The sequence below is a fragment of the Arachis ipaensis genome, chromosome B03, assembly GCF_000816755.2.
Source record: "Arachis ipaensis cultivar K30076 chromosome B03, Araip1.1, whole genome shotgun sequence".
NCBI classification, from domain to species: domain Eukaryota; kingdom Viridiplantae; phylum Streptophyta; class Magnoliopsida; order Fabales; family Fabaceae; genus Arachis; species Arachis ipaensis.
The window spans coordinates 120,385,165-120,398,810 of record NC_029787.2 but is presented as its reverse complement, the minus strand read 5'-3'; positions in this window follow the sequence as shown (position 1 = coordinate 120,398,810).

Sequence of the window (13,646 nt, the reverse complement as noted above, 5' to 3'; positions counted from 1 at the left end):
AAGATAAATAAAATAATTTTTTTAAAAAAAATTAAAAAAAGCTATATATAATATAGTTATCAGAGTTTAATTGGTAATTGGTCAAATTATTAATCATTAGATCGAAATTCAACTGGTTTATCATAATTCTATTAGAGTGTGAACTTTAGGGCAACTAAAGTAACCGGAGTTAATCAGCCACTGCCCAAATTAGTTTCAATTCACTCTAGCTTATACTCAGTATAAATGCCCAAAATGTAACTATATCCATTTATCAATTCAATGCACAAGTCTCTCTCTTACCTTTCTTCAACTCAAGCTTCTGATACCTTTCATGGTATTAGAGCTTCAGTTATGATCCATAGATAAATCCATAATTTTTGTTCCTAACAATCAAGCATTGTCGTTAATAGCCAACTTTCCAGTAACAATCAAACTCGATGAAAATAATCACAAAGCATGGAAATGCCAAGCCCTAGCATGCATAAGGCGAACCGATTGCAAAATCACATCAGCAATGGATTAATTCCAAGAAAGTTTGTCAACGATAAAGACAGAGTAGAAGGAAACGTCTCTCAAGAATTTGACGATTGGGAGCAACGAGATCAATGCTTAGTCGCATGGATACTATTAGCGATGGATGAAACGTTTGTGAACAAAGTGGTAGAATACGAGTTTGCATACGAGGTCTGGGAAGCGTTAGAAGAAAATTTTACAGCAAGATTGTAATCAAAGATGAGAGTGCTAAAAACTCAGCTCAAGTCAATCAAGAAATTTAATTCTACAACCGCATAATATATAACCAAGATCAACAAGGTAACAAATGCGTTAGTAGCTTTTGGAGCACCATTGTCCAAAGAGGAGTATTTTGAGTTTGCATTAGGAGACTTAAATGAATAGTTTAGTGCTTTCATCACCATGATCAATGAAAGATCTGAGCACATGTCAATCAGTGAGTTTGAATCCCAACTTCTTGTTCAAGAAGAGGTAAACGAATGGTTTAGAAAGTCATATTTAACTATGATGCATGCCAATTTAGTTAAAAAAGAACCAGAATCTGAAAAAGAAGAAACTAGATATCTTCAGTGTGATAACTATGGCAGAGATTATGGAAGAGGCCAAACTAGTAGAAAAGGTAAAGGAAAAAACTTTAGAGGAGGACGCTCTTGGTGGCAAGGTCGTGAACCCCAATGCCAATTGCGCGGAAGGATTGGCCACACTGTCTAGCAATGTTACCACAGATTGAACCCTAATTATCAAAATCCTCAGCTATAAAACTCAATGGCCCTCTCCTGCCCAATGCCTCTTTTCATCATGAACTCCATCCTCAACCTCAGCAAGCAAGCAATTCCACTCCTCAAACCCTCCTACAGTTCCATCCAGCAACTTGGATTTAGGGTAGTATCCAGATTCAGGCGCCTCTTACCACATCACTTTTGATCAGATTAACCTGATCTTTAGCTCAGAATATGATAGACCTGAATAGGTGTTTGGAGGTAATAAAAAATGTATGAGTATTACTAATATTAAGAGATCTATCATGCATGCATCTAAATAAAACAAGTTTTTCAAACTCCAGAATTTGCTATATGTTCCAACTATCTCAAAAATTTTGGTAAGTGTTTCAAAATTCGCATTAGACAATAGAGTAATTTTTGAATTTTGGCCTTATACATGTACTGTAAAATGCCAGGAGTCAAGGAAGATCCTCTTACAAAGCAAGCTTAGAAACGGTTTGTATAAGTTTGAGGATGTTCAGATTCCAAGGTCAATCTGGAATGCATAAAAAGTAAAGAAATTCAGCAATGATGAAAAGCATATGTATGCAAACATTGCGACAAAAAGACTAGTACAGAATTAAGAGAGCATGACAAGCTCAGAATCAGCAAAAGACTATAATAGCACAGCAAAAGTCACAAATAGTAGTGGGAATAACTTAGATTGTAACATTGATAGTAAAATTGACAATGAATCTGATGAGAATGTTGTAAACAATCAAAACAATTATGACAATCCAAACATTCAATTCTTACTGCATCTGCAAATTCTAAACTCAACATACATCCATCTCATCTCATACTGTATTTGCATATATTAACTCTGCAACTTCAAACCTTGACAGCAACTCTCACACTCCAACAGCTTCACCACAAATAAACCCATTAATAAACCCCCTTTTTAGGGTTTATCTTGTGCTTAATTTAGGGGATTCTATGACCTTTTACCCACATTTATTCAATGAAATAGCATAGTTTCATGATTGTCTCCTAATTTGTGTTTAAGTATGAAAATATACTTTTTAGGTCCTTAATTGCTAATTTTGATTCACCTTTGATTCCATTAGATACCTTGAAATGTTTTTTAGTGATTCTAGGTTGGAAAGGCTAGGAATGGATCAAAGGAATGAAGAGAAAAGCATGCAAAGTGGAAAAATCATGGAAAATCAAGGATTGGGAGAAATTCACTCCATGCACACGCGCAGCAGACGCGCACTCGTGAAATGAGGAGGTCGCATGGCGACGCGTACGCGTACATGACGCGTACGCGTGGATAGCAATTTTTCAAGCGACGCGTACGCGTTGGTATTCACACGTGACCCACTTAAAGTGAATCCGCTGGGGGCAAATTCTGGGCTTCCCATGCCCAAATCCAACTCATTTCTGAGGCTATTTAAGGCAGAAATCAAAGGGGAATCAACATAGTAGTTACCAATTAGTTTTAGATTAGTTTTGGAGGAAAAGTTAGTTTTTAGAGAGAGAAGCTCTCTCTTCTCTCTAGAATTAGGATTAGGTTAGATCTAGATTAGAATTTCTTAGATCTAGGTTAATTTTATACTTTGATTTACTTTTTCTTTGCAAGTTCTTCTTCTTCTACATCTCCTCTCTCTAGTTTAGCATTTAATTCTTGTAATTCTCTACTTTTATGTTGATTTACTTTTGTTTCTTCCATTTCTCTTTTAATGTAATTTATGATTCATGTTCCTTTATTGTCGAATTGCTTTGTTGTTGTTCAATTCCTTTTATTTTCCTATTATGCCTCTCAAGTGTTTGATGAAATGCTTGGTTAGATTTTAGTATAGATTTTTCTCCTCTTGGCCTAGGTAGAGTAATTAGTGACTCTTGAGTTATCTAATGCATTTGTTGATTGAAGATTAGAAGTTGCTAGTTGATTTGAATGCCGCTAAAGCTAGTCTTTCCTTAGGAGTTGATTCGGACTTGAAGAATCAAATTGATTTATCCACTTGACTTTCCTCCATGGTTAGAGATTAACTAAGTGGGAGCAATGGACAATTTGTTGTCACAATTGAAGAGGATAACTAGGATAGGACTTCTAGTTCTCATATCTTGCCAAGAGCTTTTCTAGTTGTTAGTTTATTTCCTTTACCATTTACTTTTCTTGTTTCTTATCAAAAACCCCAAAACATACCTCATAACCAATAACAAGACCACTTTATTGCAATTCCTAGGGAGAACGACCCGAGGTTTGAATACTTCGGTTTATAATTTTAGGGGTTTGTACTTGTGATAAACAAATTTTTGTATGAAAGGATTATTGTTAGTTTAGAAACTATACTTGCAACAAGATTTCATTTGTGAAATTCTAAACCGTCAAAATTCCATTCATCAAAATGGCGCCGTTGCCGGAGAGTTGCAATGGTGTTATGTTATTGGTTATTGTATATATGTGAATATTGTGAATAACTTATTTTTTGGATTGCTTGTTAGTTTTTTTGCTATTTTTAGGACTTTGTTTCATTCTTTCTTATTAGTTTTTGTTTCTTATTTTCTCTTTGCACTATGAATTCTCACTTTGGCTATGAGTTTGGCTCTAACTATGTTGTAGAAAATGAGGGCTACAATGAGGATGTGTATCAAGGATGGGACAATCAAAAGTGGGAGGAACCTTATGTATATGATCAATCTTCATGGCAATAACCTCCACCAATACACTATGAACAAGAGCCATTCTATGATGCATACCAATCAAATGGCTATGGTGAATCCCCTTGTGACTTTCAAGAACCACCACCATATGCCTATGAGCCATACCCTCAACATAACCCTCAACTATACTCACAAGCCTCTTTTCACCAACCACCTTTGTATGACCCTAATTTATATCCACCATACCAACCACCTTTTGAGCCATATGAGCCACATATAAAACCACCACCATTCCAACCTCAATACTTCCAAGAACCACCTCCTCCATACCATGACCAAGATGAGCCACCTCCAATGTACACAAATTTTCAACCTCAAGATGAATTCTATCTCCCACCACAACCCTCCATGGAAGAATATCAATGTCCATCTCTCAAGAAAATCATGGATCAACTTCAGACAACCGTCCGTCAAAAGTTAGATGCATGGGACTCATACCACATGTCCATGGATGATTGCGGGAGAGCAACCGAAGAGGGTAGTATGAAGGGGATTGTAGAATCTCAACTTGAGAACAATGAATTGGAGTGTGTTGAGCAACAAGAAGAACAAATGGAGAACATGGAACCACCACATCCTTACTATGATGAACCACCTTTCTATTATGAACCCTTCCTCTAAAATGATGAACCCTCTTATCCATCCAAAGCCCCAATGGATAATTATCTCGCTTTGCTATGTCAAGGGCAAGAAGAAATGCAAAGGAAGGTGTTACAATTCACGGCCGCCTTAGATGAGATAGCAAACCGATTAGCCTCCCAATGCTTGAATCCTCAAGAGCCTAGCATGAAGGAGAGATTGGAAACTCCGGTAGAAAATGAGGGAAGTTGCTTTGTGTTAGAAAAATTAGAGGAAGCTATAATTTTTTAAGACAAGGAAGAAGTTGTTGAAGACTTAGAAGATGCAGAACCTCCATGGGAACCTAGAGTTGAAGAAAACCCCTCCAAGAAGATTGAATTTGATGCTAAGGAGGGAAGTGCACAACCTCCAAAACATATTCCATATGAAGAATTGGATGGGATAGAGCAAGAATTGAGTTCTCTTGGTGATAAAGATCAAGCATCAAGTCTTAGTGATGAAGAATCCTTTGAGCATGAAAGACCTTTTCCCGGTGGATTTGAAAGTGTTGTGGAGGTAAATTTTTCTCACCTTCCCGATTATGATTTGAGTAAGGGAAATGGCTTAGATAAAATTGTTGAACAAAGGATTACATTTGAGAAAACTTGTGAAAAGGTAGGAGTCCTTAGAAAGAGAAGGACGGGAGTTGGATACGCTTTGTCAAGACCCTTGGAAGCGTCTTTGCCTAGGTTGCTATCTACTCCTTCATTTGAGTGGGTGAAATTCATTTCTATTAGCTTTATTATCCCACTTGAATATGGCTTACTTGAAACGGATGGCCAACTTAGGAAACTTTGTGGGATGAAGCGTAAGCGAAAAATGTTTTGTGGTTGGCATTGCAAATCAAGGCTCATTAGGGTTGATACATCAAACATGAAATATAAAGGTTGGAGTAGTGCTCAACTAGACGGGTTTAGGAGGATTGTTGGTCACTTTATTGAGAATTCACCTTACTTGCCACCCAGATGGACCAACAATGATAATCAACTTTGAGACAGGTGTGAAAATAAAGTGTGGGATCCCGGATTAGAAGAAGAGGATCGACTTTGGGAGCCCCAAGCTTGTGAAGAATTCCATCAAGACTTGGTACAACTCATGAGAAATCTTGGGACACAATAGAGAACCAAGCATTGGTGGGAGTTCCAAGAAGAATTTAAGCACAAGGCACCTTGAGAGGAGCTCCCCATAGGTCCAACTTAAGGACAATAAACAAAAGTGCTAGGTGGGAGACACCCCACCATGGTAAACTCTTTTCGTTTTTCTCTTTTGTAAATATTGGTAAATAGGTTTGATTTCATGTTTTGTTTTGATTGTTGAGTTTAGTTGGTAGTTAGGTATGTTAAATAAGGTTTTATGGTGTTTTGGTAACTGTTTGGAGGTTTGGAATGCTTGGTTTGATGCAAAAACATGAAAATTTTTTGAAAAACAGAGCACCATCTATGCGTACGCGTACCTCACTACACGTGCCCCAAGCTTTTCGGCCAATCCACGCGCACACGTACGCGTGGATACAAAATTTCAAATTTCATACATTTTTCCCAAGAGTTGTGCCTGCATCGCGTGCGTCTTGTGCCTTTCGCATAAGTGAACTCACGCGTACACGTACACAACGCGTCCCTCTCAAAATAAGACATCGACGCGCACGCGTGACACACGCGTACGCGTCGCTTCCAATTCACCATCCCCACGCGTGCGCATCTTGTGCGCATGCGCGTGGATGCCCTTACCTCACATACTTCTTTTCTTCTCTTCTTTCCATTTCTTTCCTTTTCCTTTCTTCTTCCTTTCTCTTACCCATCATCCAACACTTCCACACACCATCCATAACCATTTCTTTTAGGTAGTTAATTAGTTAGTTAAATTTTCCTTTAATTTTCTACTTTTCATTATAAGTGTTAGATTGTTAATCTTGTTTACCATTACTTGCTGTTGAGTATTAAAATGGATGTTATCTTAGCATCACTATGATTATAATCTTTGTTGGACTCTTTGATTGAGGTTATCAATTGCAACTTGGTTTTGAGTTTTCAATGCTTAGTTTTGTGAATACCAAGAACACTAGATTTGCCTTCAAGCACTCTAAGTCTTTTGAATTGCATGATTTGGCCACCATGTGATTTGAATTCTTTTCTTTAGTTAGGCAATTTCTTGATGGGTGATGCGCATTTATCTTAATGCATTGTGCTTATCGATGTGTTTAGCTTGAAGGCTTTTATGCTTCTTTATTGCTTGTTTGGTTGTCTTAACCCACAAGTTTAGAGCATCTCAAGCACACTAGGATGAGTGAAGTGCATGTTCCTTTTTGTGTAATTGTGACATAACTCTTTTTATGCTAGTGTTTGTTCTAGACCGCATGCATCTTAGAACTTACACACTTGTTTCATTAATGTCACATATTGGGTCACTCACTCTATTCTAGTGATTTACCTCATTCCAACGATGTATGTTTCCTTGCTTTTGCATGTACTTCTCTTACTATCCTGTCTTCTATTTTCAGGATAGAGTCATTAGAAGCTAGAACGAAAGTGGAAGAAAGAACACGCAGCACCGGTTGACCTACCAGCTGAAGGTAGCAATCCGGAGAGTCGCCGTACCCCCTTGCTCATATTTGAATGCACTGAGGACGGTGCAAACTTTTAAGCGTGGGGAGGTCGTTTGACTGAATCGGCCTTTTTGGGTGACAAGCTTTTAATCCCAACACTTTTTTTGCATTCCATTCGTAGGTTTCATTTTCTTATTTTGCATATATATACATAATAAGCTTAGTCAAAATAATGAGTTTTCAAGAATTCTATCTATAGGGCATATAACATCTCAATTGATTTGAGTGAAAAACTTTTCTTTAGAGCTTGCTTGAATTATATATTGTGGAACATGATTTTTGAGCTAAGAACACACAAGCTAGTGAGTTTTGAGCCTAATAGTGTAGTTACATCTTATGACCATTTATTTCCCCTTCTTGTGTGCAATTGTTCTCCTTCTATGATTGTGATCCTTGATTTGCTTAATTCTACATGTCCATTATTCCTTGTATTCATGCATTTATATGATTGAGGTCATCATTTCATTTAGCTCACTTACCCAAATAGCCTTACCTTTTATCGTCCATTGTTAGCCAACTTTGAGCCTACGATTAATGATAAACCCCAATTTTGTGGTTTATCTTGTGCTTATTTTGGGGAATTTTATCACCTTTTCCCACATTTATTCAATGAAATAGCATAGTTTTGCAATTCTCCCTAGATTTGTGCTTAAGTGTAAAAACATACTTTTTAAGCCTTAAAATAGCTAAATTTAATCTACTTTAATTCCATTCGATGCCTTGATATGCTTGTTGAGTGATTTCAGGTTCATAAGGCAAGTATTGGATGGAAGAAGTGAGGAGAAAAGCATGCAAGTGGGAGAACTCATGAAGAAATGAAGGAACCGTAAAGCTGTCAAGCCTGACCTCCTGGCACTCAATCGACCATAACTTGAGTTACAGAGGTCCAAATGAGGCGGTTCTAGTTGCATTGGAAAGCTAACATCCGGGGCTTTGAAATGATATAAAATTTGCTATATCTTACTTCGCGCTCAGGGGCGCGCACGCGCCATGTACGCGTGCGCGCCGATGCTGTCCGTGGCCAACTAAAGTGAAATCACCCCCAGCGATTTCTAAAGCACTTTGGGCCCAACCCAACTCATTTCTAATGCTATTTTATGCAGAATTCAAGCTTGGATAAGGGAGGAGCAATTGTTTGAAGTGTTAGCATTATGTAGAGTAGTTTCTAGAGAGAGAAGCTCCCTCTTCTCTCTATAATTAGGATTAGAATTTCTTAGATCTAGGTTTGATTCATGCTTTGATTTACTTTTCCTTTACAATTTCTTGTTTTGTGAGGGCTCCGGTGGCCCCGGCGGGGGTGTCCCCGACCTTTTCTCTTGGGTCACTAGTGACGTGTGGGGGACGCCGTCGCGGATGACGGAGGAGGACCTCCAGCGGCTCCGTGATCAAGGAGTTGTTTGTGGGGGTGGCGACGCCGAACGCCATTACGAGCTTTCCCTCCCTAGGGTTGACGAGAGGGTTCGCTATACCAATTTTGACTCCCCGAGTGTGCCGGATTGGATGTGGGTGTACGAGGCTATGTTTACCCGGCTCGGCGTTCGGCTCCCCTTTTCTCCATTTGTTCAGCAGTTATTGAGCCGGTGCTCCGTGGCGCCGTCCCAGCTACATCCGAATAGCTGGGCGGCAATACGGTCTTTCGAGCTCGTTTGCGAGTTTTTGGAGCTTCCTGCTTCAGTGAACGTTTTCCTTTTCCTCTTCTTGTGTATCCTTCCAACCAAGGAGGGGAAGCACAAGAAGGGGTATGTGTCTTTTAGAGCCCAGCCTCATCGTCGGGTCTTCGGTTTGTATGAAGATTCTTTTCATAGTTTTAAGAGTGGATATTTTAAGGTTCGTCCCGCAAGAGGGCATCATCCTTTTTGGTTGACATTGAAGGGTGAGCGGCGGTTTCCCACCTATTGGAATTTTAAGGCGGGGCCGTCAGTTTTTACTCGGGTTACGCAAGAGTTCCTGACTTCAGAGGAACGGGATGTCGCTCTTGTTTTGTGGCAATTGTTTGGGGAGCGCCCTCTTAATCCTCGGGATGTGATGGGAGATCCGGTTGCTTGTCAGTCATATGTTGGTGTGTGTCTGTCCTTTTCTTGGTTTTTCTGTTTGTTTTCCCATTTTTGTAACTTGGGATTTTTTTGTTTTCTTTCAGTTGAGATGGCTGGTGGTTTGACTTCCTTGGCACGGCTGAAGGCAGCGATAGGCCAGGAGGAGGGGTCGTCGTCTCCGGCTACTCCTGTTTCCAATCCCGCCGTGGAGTCTCAGGCTGCTTCTCAAGAGGTAGTTTCTTCGGGTGTGCGGACCGATGCTCAGATTTCTCCTGGTCCTGCGAACTCGCCTGAGGTCATCGTGGTGACGGCTGCTGTGGCTTCTCAGAAGAGAAAGAGGCCTGAGGAGCCGAGCAGCGAGACTTTCGAGGATGAGGGTCTTGTGCCTAGTGTGATGGATCAACGTTTTGATGCCCCGGGGTTCATTGATCAACACTTGATGCCTGGTACAGAGCCGTTTTTTGATGGCTGTGATGTTTCATTCCAGGCCAAGTCGGTGTATCGTGCCCTCCTTCGGTCTGCCGTTGTTGTTCGGAAAGCTGAACCCGTGATGGCTCAGGTCGGTTTGTTGGATAAGAAGCTCCGCCACTCTCAGGCTGAGGTGGCTAAGCTGAAAGAGAAGCTTGAGGCTACCGAGGTTGCGAAGGAGAAGGCAGTGAAGTCTTCTGAGGAAGCCGGGGCGAAGATTCTCCGACTTTCCGAGGTCGAGACTTCACTTCTTTCCCAATTGGCAGAGGAGCGGCAGCGGGCTTCTGATGCAGGTTCTCAAGCTGCCGTGCTTCTCAGTGAGTCGGAGACTCTGAAGGCCGAGGTTGCTGCCTTGAAAAAGGAGAAGACAGAGTTACTGGCTGATGCAAAGGGTGCGATTGCAGCTACTGAGGAGACTATGAGGGTTCAGGCTTTAGTGTTGGCTCCGGATGTGGATGTGTCCGTGATGGGAGCTTTTAAGACTGTTCGCGACGGCCAAATTGTCGACCTCGAGTAGTTTTCTATCTTTGTTTTTTGGATTTTTATTTTGAACTATTTTGAATATTTTGGATGGCCAAGGGCCGTGTAATTGCTACTTCGTAACATCGGACTCCTCTTAATGGTATTTTCGGCCGTTCGGGCCTTTTGTATGTTCCATTTCAAGGTATTTTCAGCCGTTCGGGCCTTTGTATGTTCCGTTTTAAGCTATTCTGTGTGTTTTATTTGTTCCCTCGGACCGTCGTTTGGTCGGATTTTTCTTGGATATTCGTGTGTTGGGCCTGGGGGGTGATCAGTCCCCCAGTCGTGGCCGTGTCTTTGTTCCGTATTTGGGACACTTAGAAAGGTAGAAATAGCTTTTAATGGAATTTTTATTGATGGTTGGGCCTCGTTAAAACCCTCCGTTTTTGGGGGAAAAGAGTACCCGGGTTTGATACTTAAGCGAAAATTAAAATTCACGAGTTGTAAAATGGGAAGATACATAAATAAATAAAGGACAAGGGGGTGACCTAGTTAGGTCGGCCTAAGTGTAGTATCGCCGTAAATTGGCGGCGTTCCAGGTCCTTGGTACTTCATCGCCGTTAAGCCGTTCGAGTTTATATGCTCCCTTTCCGATTACCGCCTTGATTCTGTATTGTCCTTCCCAGTTGGGAGTGAGTTTCCCTTCTCCTGGGGTCGGGGGATCGATATCGTTTCGTCGTAGGATGAGGTCGTCGGTTGCGAATTCTCGTCGGACGACGCCATGGTTGTATCTTAAGCTGATTCTCTGTTTTAGGGCTAGCTCTTTGATATGAGCTATGCTTCTTTCTTCGTTAATGAGGTCTCGTTCTGCTTTCTCGTCGTTACCGCCGACTGTTTTTCTGGGGCTTGGGTCTCTGATTTCTACCAGGATGACTGCCTCCACACCGTATGTTAATCGGAAGGGTGTTTCTCCTGTGGTCGTTTGCGGTGTGGTTCGGTATGACCATAGGACCAATCCGAGTTCGTCGGCCCATAATCCTTTGGCTTCGTTGAGCCGCTTCTTGAGTCCTTTGACGATTATTTTGTTTGCGGATTCCACCTGTCCGTTTGTTTGGGGGTGTTCTACCGAGCTGAAACGGTGAGATACGCGTAGCCCTTCTAAAAATTCTCTGAATTTATTGTCAGCAAATTGGGTTCCGTTGTCCGAGATAACGATCTCGGGGATCCCGAATCGGGTGATTATCTGTCGCCAGAGGAATTTTCGGCACTGAGTTGCCATTATGGAGGCTAGGGGTTCGGCTTCGGTCCATTTGGTGTAATAGTCTATGGCGACGATGAGATACCTGAGTTGGCCGGGTGCCGTCGGGAAGGGCCCGACGAGGTCGATACCCCAGGTGCCGAATGGCCGTTCTGCCGATATGATGCTGAGCTGGTGAGGAGCGGCTTGGTGGATATTGACGTGCCTTTGGCATTTGTCGCAGTTTTTGACTATTTGTATGGAGTCTCGGATAATTGTGGGCCAGAAGTAGCCTGCCCTGATGATTTTTTGGGCTAACGTTTTACCTTCGACGTGGTGGCCGCAACAACCTTCGTGGATTTCACGGAGTATGTACTCCGTGTCCCCGGGTTCGACGCATTTGAGCAGGGGTTGTGAGAATCCACGTTTGTATAGTTGTCCTGCGACAATGGTATAGTTGGCGGCTTCCCTTTTTATTCGCTTTCCCTCTTTCGGGTCTAGTGGCAGAGTTCCATCGAGGAGGTACTGTAGAATAGGATAGGTCCAGGATTCCCAGTTCGAGGATGTCAGGTGAGCGTTGGTTGTTGTTGACACGGAGGGTGACTTAACGACTTCCTGAATTAGCGATTTGTTACCGTTTCCTGGTTTGGTACTGGCTAGTTTGGAAAGTAGGTCTGCCCTGGCGTTTCGTTCCCTAGGAACGTGTTGTATGGTAATGTGCTCGAACCCTTCTTTCAGTTTATTTACCTTGGTGAGGTATTGCTGGAGTAGGGGATCTCGTGTCTGGTAGTCTCCGTTAATTTGGGAACTGACTACCTGCGAATCGGTATTTACCTCTAGGATATTTGCCCCGACTTCCCGTGCTAGGGCTAGGCCTGCCAAGAGGGCCTCGTATTCTGCTTGGTTGTTCGATACTGGGAATTCGTATCGTACTGACTGTTCGATTGTGATCCCGTTTTGGTTTCCAAGTATGACTCCGGCGCCTCCGTGGGTGACATTTGACGAGCCGTCGACGTGTAGTTTCCACGATTCGGGGGCGAGCTTTCCCGGAGTCATCTCGGCGATGAAATCGGCCATAGCTTGCGCTTTGATTGCGTTTCGGGGTTCGAATTTAATCTGGAATTGGGATAGCTCGATAGACCATGCTAGCATTCTTCTCGCCAGGTCGGGTTTCTGTAATACCTGCTTGACCGCTTGGTCGGTTCGGACCGTCACGGAGTGAGCTTGGAAGTATTGTCGTAGGCGCCGGGAGGCTGTAAGGAGTGCGAAAGCTAGCTTTTCTACGTGTGAGTATCGAGCTTCCGCATCTTGTAAGACTTTGCTTATGAAGTACACGGGTTTTTGTTCTTTTTTCTCATCTTCATGGATGAGTGCCGCTGTAAGTGCCTCTTCCATTATGGAGAGGTATAGGTAGAGTGTTTCCCCTGTTTGGGCTTTGGCGAGGATTGGTGGTTTCGCTAAGACTTTTTTGAAATGTTGGAATGATTCTTCGCATTCCGTTTCCCATTTGAAAGGGGCTCCTTTTCTCATCAGTTTGAAGAAAGGGATCGCTTTTTGAGCCGATGCTCCGAGAAAGCGTGATAACGCCGTTAGTCGGCCGATGAGCTTTTGGATGTCTTTAAGGTTTTTTGGGCTCGTCATTTCGAGGACGGCGCGACATTTCTCTGGGTTTGCTTCAACTTCACGTTGCGTGATCATAAAACCGAGGAACTTCCCTGCCTCCATTCCGAAGGCACATTTTGCTGGGTTGAGTCGCATTTGGTGCTTTCGTAGCGTGTTCATTATGACCTTGAGGTCGTCGGTGAGTTGTTCGCCGGATTCGGTCTTGGCGAGCATGTCGTCTATGTAGACTTCTAGTTTGCTTCCGGATAGGTTTTGGAATATCTTGTTGACAAGTCTTTGATAGGTGGCTCCGGCATTTTTCAGGCCGAAGGGCATCACTGTGTAGCAGTATGTCCCGTCTGGGGTGATGAATGCTGTTTTCTCTTCGTCTGGTTGGTGCATCAGAATCTGGTTGTAGTCGGAATATGCGTCCATGAAGCTGAGGTATCGGTGGCCGGATGCGGCATCTACTAGTCCGTCGATGTTTGGTAGGGGAAAGGCGTCCTTCGGGCAGGCTTTGTTGAGGTCCTTGTAGTCGACGCACATTCGCCATTTCCCGTTAGATTTTTTTACTAGCACGACGTTGGCTAGCCAGGTCGTGTAAGGGAGTTCCCTGATGAAGTTGGCTTCGAGTAGGGCTTTAACTTGCTTTTTGATCTCGACGGCTCGGTCTGGTGACATTTTCCGTCTCCTTTGTGCCACTG